Source organism: Macrobrachium rosenbergii, chromosome 51, assembly GCF_040412425.1.
Source record: "Macrobrachium rosenbergii isolate ZJJX-2024 chromosome 51, ASM4041242v1, whole genome shotgun sequence".
Classification (NCBI taxonomy): Eukaryota; Metazoa; Arthropoda; class Malacostraca; order Decapoda; family Palaemonidae; genus Macrobrachium; species Macrobrachium rosenbergii.
The window spans coordinates 15,709,305-15,721,474 of NC_089791.1; the positions used below are offsets into that span (position 1 = coordinate 15,709,305).

Sequence of the window (12,170 nt, forward strand, 5' to 3'; positions counted from 1 at the left end):
TATATACATACATGCATGCAAGCATACGTACATACATACAATTTAAGCCTATACACACACACACACATAAATATCTTCAATCGGGAGATTAAAGATTTTTTTAAATTGAGTTCTGACATAAAATGTTGGGTGCCTCAACTATGAGTGACATCCGTTAAATGAGAACATATCAACTATTTTGCTGAAATTCGAGAAAACTTAACAGAGTCCTCTATAGATCCAGGACAGTCATTTCTGAGTTCTGAAAGATCTTATATCATTAATTCTTTGCTGAGTGTATAAATATTAAGAACATACTCGTAACCTTAAATGAATATGGGATTGTGGTCAATAAACAGCGTCAGGAAAGACTAAAAAATATTTTTGCAATGCTAATAACAACTTGCTTCATTCATAGATATCTTCCATGTTTCTTATCTCCCAGTTCTGCAAATCCAAACATGCGACTTTTGAGATAAATCAAATACAAAAGAAATATGAAAAGCTCTAAAAACTCACTTACGACCGGTGGCATATTTTCTTTGTGACATGCATGAACAATTAAACTGAGAATTTCTTTCTTACTCTTAATTGTATATTCTTAATCTACATAAAACGACTGCCTTAAATTTCTGGAAGGATGCTAAAAATTTTCAAAATAATTCGTAGAACTATTTTAGTTTAGATGCAAAATAAACATTTTTACTTGTTAAATGGATTATCATTAATTTATGCAGTGAACTGAGTTTTACAGTAAAAAATTGCTCTCTGCATAATACACCCAATACGTACTGCATCTGAAGGAATCTCACTACTGCATGGTAATACAATCCAAAACTCCACAATACAAAACCTTTAATCGATAACAAAGTTGGTTAAATATCTAAGAATTGATAAAAAAAACGCATCCTGCTATAGGAATTTCTGATTAAAAAACAAATCAGCCAACAGAATGAAATAAAAACTAACAAGAACGAAACCTTATAAGCAAAACTAAACAATACGTGCAAACGTGAGGGACAAATACAATTTTCTTTTGACTTCCCTCACTTAACTCCAACCCATCTTTTTCCGCAAAAGATATCCCCAGTACCATTTGCCTTAAGTTCTGTAATGAGAAAAAGAATATTAGGTAACATAAACCACCCCTTTAATGTTATTCATATTCCCGGGCCAATTTTTGCTTACATCCAAGAATGTTGGAGGACGTAGTAACGAGGAATATGGAAAACAGGAGGGAGAAGTGCTGGAGAAGGGAGAAAAAATACTGCAGAGACAGGAAGATTAAAGCAAGGCCAGGGATATAAAAAAGAACATTCTACGAAAAAAAAAAACGAAAAAGTCCGCGTTATGACCATCAATCGTGGCAGCAGCCCAAGACACAAACGAAGAAACACCCTTCCGGTTCTCTCATTTTATGCAAAAAATGGAGGAGGGGGAAGGTATGCGACAGATAATGAGAACAAATAAACTTCTCCTTAGCCATTACAAAATGACACCTGACTTTACAGAAATAACCTGGTGCTTCTAGATAAACTGTAGAACCGCAATCTACTAAAGTAGACTGCTCACCGCAACGCACTGAGTACTGTGGACTTCGCATGGAAATGCTAGCAGTAGTTTCAATGCTGAGAAAATTATTATTACAATTCCTGAAGGTCAATGACCAGAGTTCAACACTTCATTTAAAATCATCTTAATACGTGACACTAATGTCAGTACAAATGTACTCTGAATTTCGGAGTCTGTGCTTGGTACATTAATGTTTCTAAACTATGAATAATATTTATCGAGTAACTGGGTTTGATAGTGGTTCCTAGTCGGAGAGAATAAGGTCTACCACACGGCGCACAACAAAAACAAATGTTAGGATTTACATCTGAGAGATCAAAGGCTGTTGCTCATACTCCTCTTTCGGCAATTTTGCCGAAGCCCTTGCCAATAGTAGTTTTTTTAACAAGCACGTCAAGAGACGTAATAGCCTTAATTACTATTACTTGAAATTTCATTGGACACACTGGAATCATAGTGATAAGGAGGATGCCCTGAAAAGGGCCAATTCCAACTCCATTAAAACCCACTAAGTGGGAAAAGACTTCGTGTCAGCGCAAATCTCATAAGAAAGGCTGGCACTCTAGTTCCAAGAAAAAAAATATTCTCCGAGGAAATACAGAGGAAAGAGAGGAGACGGAAGACCTCCTTTGCGTTACGTCGACCGTCTGAAGTGTGACCTATATCAAAGCAAAATGTAGAATAGGTGTGAGGAAGCGACAATTATGACAAGGCAGAGGCTGTGTAATGCTCAAGGAGAAAGAGTAGAACTTGGGATTAATGGATAATAATTTGGATGGAATCATAACTTATAATAACTCACAAACTGTACTGTCAATGACATAAGTTCACGAGATAGGATTCACATTTGAAAAGTCGTCTCTTCAATAAACAAATTATGAATGGCAACTTCATCCACAAATGAAAATGCATGCACTGAACAAATCAATATATTAAAAAAAACTGATAAGTTATAATCATTCAGCCTGCAAAATATATAATATATGAATAATATATATATATATATATATATATATATATATATATATATATATATATATATATATATATATATATATATATATATATATATATATATTTATATATATATACATATCATATACTCGTATATACATACACACATACATATATATAGTGTGTATACATACATACATATATATATATATATATATATATATATATATATATATATATATATATATATATATATATATATAAACAAAATTTCGTTCACTTGTCCTCAAAATCCGGAAATTGAAAACGCTTTCTTTATTTTGGATGACCTGGAAGCCACCGGAATGTCTGGGGCAAAAGGATCAGCAGCATTGTACCTTACCTTCCTAATGTAAGTAAAAGGGAAAGAGAGATTTTAGGTGCAGACATCAAAAGGCGGTGGTTATCATACTAATAAAAATAAAACTGACATAACGAGTACGTTTTGCGATATATAAAGCATTTCAGAAAGCACTGCCGGAGGTTACAAATCTGCTTCTTCCTTTAGTGGCCAAGCTACTTACTCCTTCGGTGAAATAAGTTTAAAAATTCGACAAGGATTATGAAATTTCATTTCTCTTTTGAAACTCCATAATTACTTGTTCACATTCGAAATCTGTGAGCTTCGTTGCACGAATCTGCGTCCCATGTCTTTCAGGTTGATGACACACGAGTCTTGCAATACGGGAATAGATGCAAGAAGGTTGATGATGATGACTGAATGTCATTAGAAAAAGCAATGCTAATACAATATTATTGACACAATTTTCACTATATGCTACCACATACATTGCACATCCATTATATATATATATATATATATATATATATATATATATATATATATATATATATATATATGTGTGTGTGTGTGTGTGTGTGTGTGTGTGTGTGTGTGTGTGTGCATGTGAATGTGCGTGTATGCAGGAGTATGTGAAAATAAATAATAGCGCAAAGATAAGAAAATAAGGATAAACATGAACCAACATATATATTTGTAATGATGATGATGTCCGAGAACTGAGTTTCGTTGCTTAAATAAATGGGTCTGGAAGAACGTAACGATGGAGGAGAGCAGGAGGAGGAGGAACTTAAGGAAGGAGGGTTTTGGCATGAGTCTCATCCGAGTACCTTATGAGGAGATCGCGTCGTATCATCGCTCATTCGCGACAAAATATCTGGCCACTAAAACGCACCGTAAACAAGGGCGAATATGCCTCCACAGCGGTTCCATCAAACGGGATTAAACCTGGCACACCAGCGTTTGCTTTGCTCCTTCTTATCTTGTTTTAGGCCTTGATAAATACCTAATTTATTCCTACCAGGTGCAGAGAAACACAGGTTAGGAAGAGAAAGACAAGGGATGAAAAGAGGAAAAAGAGGATAAAGGAAGGATGGCTTCGTGTAGGAATTGCACGGATTCTGCGTTAAGAATGAAAGAGAGAATTTTGAGGGAAGGTGTGAAGGAAACGTTTCCTGAGGGAGGAAACTGAGGGCGTGCTTTGAACAGGGAACTGGAGAGAACTAAGAAAAGGGGGTAAGACAACACAGGCGAATAATGGCTAAAGACCCTTACCGTGTCAAAAATGCATCTATTTCGGGCCTGGATGCAATGTGAGGGGAGACGGCTCTAATCCTATTTAACGCTCGGCTTGTTTGTAACATAGTGCCTTATTCTTCTCCGCCTTTTTCGTCTTCATCTTCTTCTTGTTTACAGGCAAATATGAGGAGGAGGCATCTCTCATACAATACCTGAAACGAATTTCAAAAAGTCACAAACTGACCTCACGAGGTTACTATACGTGACGTCGAGGTTATTTTCCCAGTTGTTACACCATATATTATATATTTAAATAAAATAAATCAACAGACTTGAATGTCTCGAAGCACTGGCTCAAATGTCTCTCTCTCTCTCTCTCTCTCTCTCTCTCTCTCTCTCTCTCTCTCTCTCTCTCTCTCTCTCTCTCTATGAATATTAAAACGAAATCTGAAACGCATATTTCGACGGCCCCTTGAAGTTTATACCCTTTCATCAGTATGCTATCTGGGTGGTTCGGGCCACCTAATCTCGACACATAACAAAAAAATATGAATGTTATCTCTGTCCTGCGTTGATGCAGCAGTTATCAATTCCCTTAGCCTTCCTCGATTTCTTCCTTTTAAAAATACATGTGATAAAAGGGAGAAGCCTGTCTTTTCTCTCTACACAGATTTTTTTTCCTCGACAATTTTAGCCATTTTGTAAATGAAAACACCCAAGGGTACAACGATCCCTCTGATGGTTGGAGGCATGCGCAGGAGAATCTCAAGCTTTCGTTGTCCGCGCTTCGGTTTTTGCCTGATATACCAAGATTTAATTTTTATTAGAAGTCTAGATACTTGCTGGGCACGTTCCCGTCATCATGAAGAATCTAAAGGAAGCACTACACTAGAGTAACAGGCTATTTAAAAAAGATTCCTAAATGGTGATGATCGTATGTAAGTATTCTATACATTCGTCCAAATATTCAGGCGAGCTCCAGTATTACATGAGTTAAATAACATAGGTACCAGGAAAAAAACGCTGACGTGACTGTCTGGCGCCATTTTGGGTAAAGTTTGAAAAGGATGACTAGCAGCTATTTTCGGAGTCTTAACAGCAGATGAGCTAAAACTTTAAAGACTATTTGCACTTCCAAACCTCAGGTGGCTTTTTGAATCATAGGACATTTTAATATTTATACGTGTTTTGCTAATAAACAAGATGATGACTTGTTGCGTAGCAAAATTTTTCAGATTCCGATTTCGTATATAATTGAATCAAAACCTTAAAACATAACGTTTGCATTCTATTAAATTACTAAAGCTTAATTATTCACAACTAACGACCTGGAAAAAATTTTGCATTTTCAAACAAGAAGAATGTAACCAAATTGGAAATATAAAGGTTATTTTTCTTAACAATAATCTGACTTTCTTCAAGAAAAATTCCGGTAAATTCTGGGAAATCAACTGAAGATTGTTTACAAGCTCAATAAAAAAAATCAAGTTTCCTCTGAAAAATAAATACCTAGTGCTTTAGCACAAAAGGAGATTGGAACACCTAGAACTTGAAATTTACACTTGGCAAGAAAACAATTAACAACTAGAAGAATTATTTAGCCTGATGCCATTTATTTCAGGAACAATTAATTCTCAATCCTTAACCAGAAGTCGATATATCCCTTCGACAAGAATGGGTTACGTCTCCGGAACACGACTCAGACTCTATCCTTCGGTAACAATAAAAGGAATTCACAGACCTTCCACCATCGAGAAAGCATCAATCCGAAATGGAAATTTTTCAGAAAATATTTCAGATGAAACAGACAAACTCTTCTGGACATTCTGTAATATGAATGGATGGAAATTGCGCCCATTCATTTTCATTTCGTTCTAGAAATAAGCTTGATTTTCAATTCTCCACGTAATACTATTCTTGTCATGGCTATGAATGGACCAAATTACCTTGTCTGAATTTTTTATTCGCCACAAACACCAATGACGATTTTCTGAACATTTTATTCTCACTCAGAGCTACTTTCAGTACTCAGCACGTGGAAAGCATTAAGAGGAACGTGACTTTCATGTCGCCTGTGCCTTTTATTTTTATTTTAGATTTCTGCAAGATTCTTTTGTGTGTGTGGGGGTGGGGGGGGTGGGGGGGGGTGGTCCTACTTTATAAGACCCAACGTGCACCCATATATGATTTTCTGCGTGCAGCACACACAGGCTGGGAGTGAGGAATCCCACGTTCAACAATCACAAAATCCTAAAAAAAAAAAGAACACAATGTAACTGATACAAAAGAAGGAGAACAACACGATGAACTTGATATAAGAGCAGTGCAACTGCAAATCTATTTAAAAATTGCCTTCATATTTTACTGGAGAGGTACACTGGTAGGACAATAAAAAAGCAATTTCAAAGCACTTGAACATGAAGGAGCGCGCAGTGCGCATCATAGAACTGCGGAAACGTTAACGAAATGAAGTCTTGTCTTACACTGTGACTTCGATCTATAAACACTCACCGACATTCAAGGTCACTTGGCAGGAAAGCACAGTCAAGAACCTCAGACGATGAAAATACACAAATTGGTGTTTATCATACAAATAGGTGTGCTTCACCACACCCAAGGGTAAAAGTACAAAAATCATAAACAAACGAAGAACTGATTCAAAACCGTCGGAATTTTAAATACAACTTTAGACTGAGTGTGCCAAAAGATCACAGGGTAATAATTTAGGATGGGTATCGTTCAGGATGTTTTGCACGATAAATATTGCGATATCTCTTTACGATTTCCGATATGTATCGGTTATTATTTTATATAGCAACTGGCGAATATTAATATAGAAAACACTTCGGAAAGGAAGCTCATATCAATTTCGTTATGGATTCATGATCAAAGTGGCAAAAAAACTAAGTACAATAGAAATCAATACTTTAAAATAGGAAACTAATTAAGGAAACCTTGCAAAAAAACCGATGCCATGACCGCTCCTCTAGAGGAGGAATTTGTAAATAGATACGCAAGCCCTTGCAATTACCCTTACTGCCGTTTCTGCAATTAAAATGAAGTTTTATCATTTCAGTTCTTTCTTGCGTGTACTGGATAGGCCCCATTTACATATATTTAAGAACCGGGTTTCCTCTTCAACAAAACTGATACATACATCCAAGATCCATGTGGACATGGATCCAGCATACATTGAACCTACGTACCGGTTCTTATGCTACATCGCCAACTAATGTGCATTCCTAATAGTATTGGTAGAAAACGCTCATTTTCAGTGAAGCTTATAACTTTTTTATTCTAGAAACCATCGTTAGCTTTAGTTCTGGGAATTGTTCATTTTCTAAATTCCAAAGCCATGGATTATAAACAAAATGTGTAAAATGAGTGTGTGTGTGCGTGTGTGTTTGTTGTGTGTGTGTGAGAGAGAGAGAGAGAGAGAGAGAGAGAGAGAGAGAGAGAGGGGTGGGGAGTCGAGAGAAGGGTTTCAAAATTACAAAATCGTCAGCAAAAACTAAGAAAAAATTATCTTGTCGGTCTACAAGGAACATCCGAACGCCAACTAAGAGCATTATCAACGAGAGCAGTATCGTATTTTCCCTTCCTCGCACATTACCATTAGTGTTTTTATCAACACCATCCGAGCCTTTCGTCTTCCGTCTGCACCTCAGGGCACAGGTTGTATGGTAATTTTGGGTCGATTACCACATGAGACAGGTGCAGCGTAATTCTGACATTCCCCTGATATGGAGCAATACGCTAATAACGGATGTGCTCTCAGGTGCAGATATCATATTGAATTTGCCACTGACTCCATTACGTGTGGGAATACCTTAGGAGAATCGAGTTAATAGTTAGTCTCAGGATGCGCACATGATCTTCCTAGTATATATATCGAAAGGAAAGATTTCTTAGGATGAAGGCAGGGACAAGAAGTAATCTAGGATAGTGTAATTCGAAACATGCTCGTTTTGTGTAATTACGTACGGAAAACACGACACAAGAACCCCAAGCAGAGACAAATGTATGTATAAAATAGTACGTATACTATTAGAGCATATAACCAATATGGCCTTCCTCTCTAGAAATCAAACAAAAAATTGAAAGGCATCAAAGAATCGAATAAAAACAGACACGTACCACGTACTAGAAATAACAAATGCCAGTAAACGTCAATTCAGTACAGCCATCTACCCAACAAAAGAGATCGGACAACTTATGCCAGCAGCACACATTACCTCCCCAGGAGGACTTCAGAAGGGGGTGAGAAATTTTTCTCACTCTCGCGATGAATCTTTTCCCCTTCTTCCTGTGTCCTACCCGTCCCCACTCCCTCAATCCCAGCTAACCTTCGTACTGTCAACAAGAGACTGGAGGAAGCTCTTAAAACTTCTTGACGACAACAACTTTTTAGAGTCATAGTGAAAACAAAGTGTGTGTGATTTTCCCTTAAGGTCTCTTTCTTCTGGGCCTCAGCTGAAATGGTTTTTCATCTCCACAAGTTAAGATATTTGATGGCATCAACTCATCCCCCCCCCCTTCTCTCTCTCTCTCCTGCGCCAACACCACCTGACAATTCTCCTGTTTTATCACTAAGAGTCCCTGGTGTCTCTAAGAGAAAAATCATAAAAGGCCACACACCATGCGAATGATTAAAGAATATATTGATGGGTCGGTGTAGATGAGAAAGTGACGATTATATACATGTACGTGCATAAAAGCACACCAAGACGACATATATTCCTCTCTGTCGGTCCTCCCCCTCCCCTCTCTCTCTCTCTCTCTCTCTCTGCCATCCTTATTATTATTATTATTATTATTATTATTATTATTATTATTATTATTATTATTATTGTAATTGGTAGTAGTAATAGCAGTAGTAGTAACATTATTATTAAAGAAAACAGTTACACTTCTCGACTCTAATAGACTGGACGAAATGGATTTGGCTTCAAGTTAAAGGTGAAACTTACAGCCAGGTAGCGTTGAAGGAGTTGGACAGCTAGGTCAGACAAGACCAAAGGGAACAGATGAAAGGCAAAAGACAGAAATCAAAGTATCAGGGTCTTCAGGGAATCTGCGAAGGACCTTTAGCACCGCCTAAAAACTCGCAGTGCAAGACACTGTCGGCGGAACTCCCAAAGGGGTCTCCTTCAGAGAACATGCATTTGTGTGTGTGTATGTGTGTGTGTGCGTGTGTAACTGATCCGAGCTAAATTTTAACCAGCATTTATTTATTTTACATGTATCTACATTCTTAAATGCACTTACAATTCATGATGATATCTGTCGTTTGTTTTTCTTATTATTAGACAAAACTTCGATTTTTTACAAAGAAATTTTTCAAAATTCATTGACAATAAAATCACAAGCTCCAGCATTAACGCCAGCAATGACGTCCATCGCCTTTTCTATACAGAAAACACTCAACCAATACATAATTCAAAGTTTGCTTTTACTGCAACTGAAAAATTATCGCCTTCCACTACTTGTAGGATATATTGTGCAAGTGTTATTGCACAAATGACCAAACAGTACCTTGTTGGTTATCAAGAGAAAAAACATTTCACTATGATACACTGAAGTAAAGTGATATAATAAAAATGAGGAAAACATCTTTAGCTACCGTAATCGTTCTGCCTTACCAAAATAAAATAGTAGTGATAAAACTCAAAACCAATAAGAATTCAACATGACGAAATTATAATGCGGTAAGCGTTACCAAAAAAAAAAATACAAAAAAATAGCCTTGCAGTCATGATACAAGGCAGGGGTACAAGAGAATAAAGAAAAGCTCAAAAACGGTAGTAACTTCCACACTGCACCAGCCAAACAAAAAAGCAAGAGATATAGCTGTTCAGAAAAAAAAAAAATTCGAATATTTTTACAAAAGCTGTGAATGCGCACAGTTTGCTTGGAAGAAAAAAAAAAACTTTTACCCTAATTCACCAACACATATAAGAGGTAATTCACACAGGAATATAAGACCAAACGACATTTTCTATCCACTAGAAATACACACAAAATAATAAACAAAATGACGTGCAAACAAGCATGCACACATTAAAAATACAAATACAGTAAAGTCTTATGTTGGGGGGAGTGAAATATTATATTCTGACTAGTCTTACATTCAGGAGAAACGATGCGGGATCATTTCGCAAAGTCTTAAATCACCTCTAGAAAGCTGAATGTACAGGCAACACCAAGACCAAATAATTTGTTTTGGAGTACTATACTTATATGGCAAAGCATATATACATATGCTAAACGCTTGAAGGCATTGCCCTCAAAACATCTTGGAAAATTTTATTGAACATTTTGGAGATTTATTTCCCTCTTTACCGGCGCATCAGAAATTAATACTTAGAAACAGACATGCACCGTAGTTTTCTTAGTTATTCTGCGTGTCAAGAAAACCCTTCCACAATAATATATATACAGTATATATACAGAGTATATATATATATATATATATATATATATATATATATATATATATATATATATATATATATGTAAATACATTAACTCATAAACATACACCATACAATATTGAGAGAGAGAGAGAGAGAGAGAGAGAGAGAGAGAGAGAGAGAGAGAGAGAGAGAGAGAGAGAGAGGATAGATACCTATACTTTTCTTACATTTTCAAACAGCTCCTACTGGGCAAAAATGAAACATCATGAGAGAAAAATTTATTTATATTAAAGCGAAAAAGTTTTTCTCTACATTTTACTGTTACAAAAGGTAAGGTAAAAAAAAAAATAAAACGAAGTTCCAATAAATATAATAAAAACCACAACCTAAAATTCCCATGGCATTTCTCAACAAGGCCATAGAGCGAGGCAAATTCATAATAATGAGCCCACGAATAATTTAGGAATCTGGCCAAGACAAATTCTATTGGAATCCATTGACCTTGTAAACAGAAAACCCTTACTACTCACTCGCCTTTTATACATACACACAGAAATACGGAACATACTTACATCTCACAATGAAGGTACATTTATGTACCTTCATTGAAATTACATTTATGGACTAGATAATCCAACCAGTCCTTCTAAAAATCCTGCTAGGGTTGATACATTACAATAATGAGAGAGAGAGAGAGAGAGAGAGAGAGAGAGAGAGAGAGAGAGCAAAACTTCGAGCAAAATATAAATGCAAATGAGAGCCTCATATCCTTTTGTTACGGAATGAATACATGGCTAGTACAATAAATCATTTCTGCTCTCTTGCCCCCGCGGCCGAAATCATTCATTATCTGTATGACCGTTTCTTGCCTCCCTTTCACTTCTGTTCCAGGACTATTTTCCATTTGCTCATTACTTCGTCAATGTAATTTACTTTCTCAACAAAAAGTATAATATAGCTGATACATTTTGGATTGCAAACCAAAGACTACTGAAAGCTTCATGTATGTTATTATTATTTACTATTATTATTATTATTTTTACTGTTATTATTACTGCTTTAGCAATACCCAGAGGACCAGCGGCCCCTCGGCTGCCAATTTGCGTAATGACTTTGCCGAAATCTAAAATTACTTGCCAAGCAGAACTCTTGTTTTCTTATTTTTTTGCTTGGACAAGCAACTCCACAATGGCTAACAAAAAAAAAAGGGAAGGATTCAAGGAAAGGCAATGAGAGAGAGAGAGAGAGAGAGGAGAGAGAGAGAGAGAGAGAGAGAGAGAGAGAGAGAGAGAGAGAGAGAGAGAGATTCAACACGCACGAGGAATTCTATGAATAGCACATATTTAAACGGATTTAGCTGGTATTTACGCTTCATGATTTTCTCGAATAGCCATACCAGGGAAGCAAGGAGCCTTGGGGGGGAAAAAAAGTCGCACACAGGCACAAAAAGAAAAAGGTTCCCCAAGTGTTCAAAAGGGGTCGTCCCCCGGCGAGCGATCTACACACATGGCCCTGTTTGCACTGGACTTGGTATACAAAGATTAACCTGGGAAGGTTAATATTTGAGAGACAGGGGATGGGCATTTAAGAGCCTCTCATTAAAAACGGGGTATAAAGGGGTATCCTTCCAACCAGGTGAACAGAGACACCTACTAAGAGCAGACAAGGAG

The 12,170-nt window shown here is 36.6% G+C and overlaps 1 protein-coding gene and 1 long non-coding RNA gene across 2 annotated transcripts in view; one reads left to right on the forward strand and one right to left on the reverse strand.

Annotated features, from left to right (window-relative positions):
- The window catches only part of LOC136833144 (uncharacterized), a 689,668-nt gene that overhangs the window by 414,178 nt on the left and 263,320 nt on the right, over nt 1-12,170 (reverse strand). The window contains exon 2 of the long non-coding RNA XR_010851369.1: nt 4,121-4,296. This is a non-coding gene — a long non-coding RNA (uncharacterized lncRNA). The remainder of the gene's footprint in view (nt 1-4,120; nt 4,297-12,170) is intronic.
- LOC136833143 (uncharacterized) overlaps nt 1-12,170 on the forward strand; it is a 492,490-nt gene that overhangs the window by 259,439 nt on the left and 220,881 nt on the right. The window lies entirely within an intron of this gene.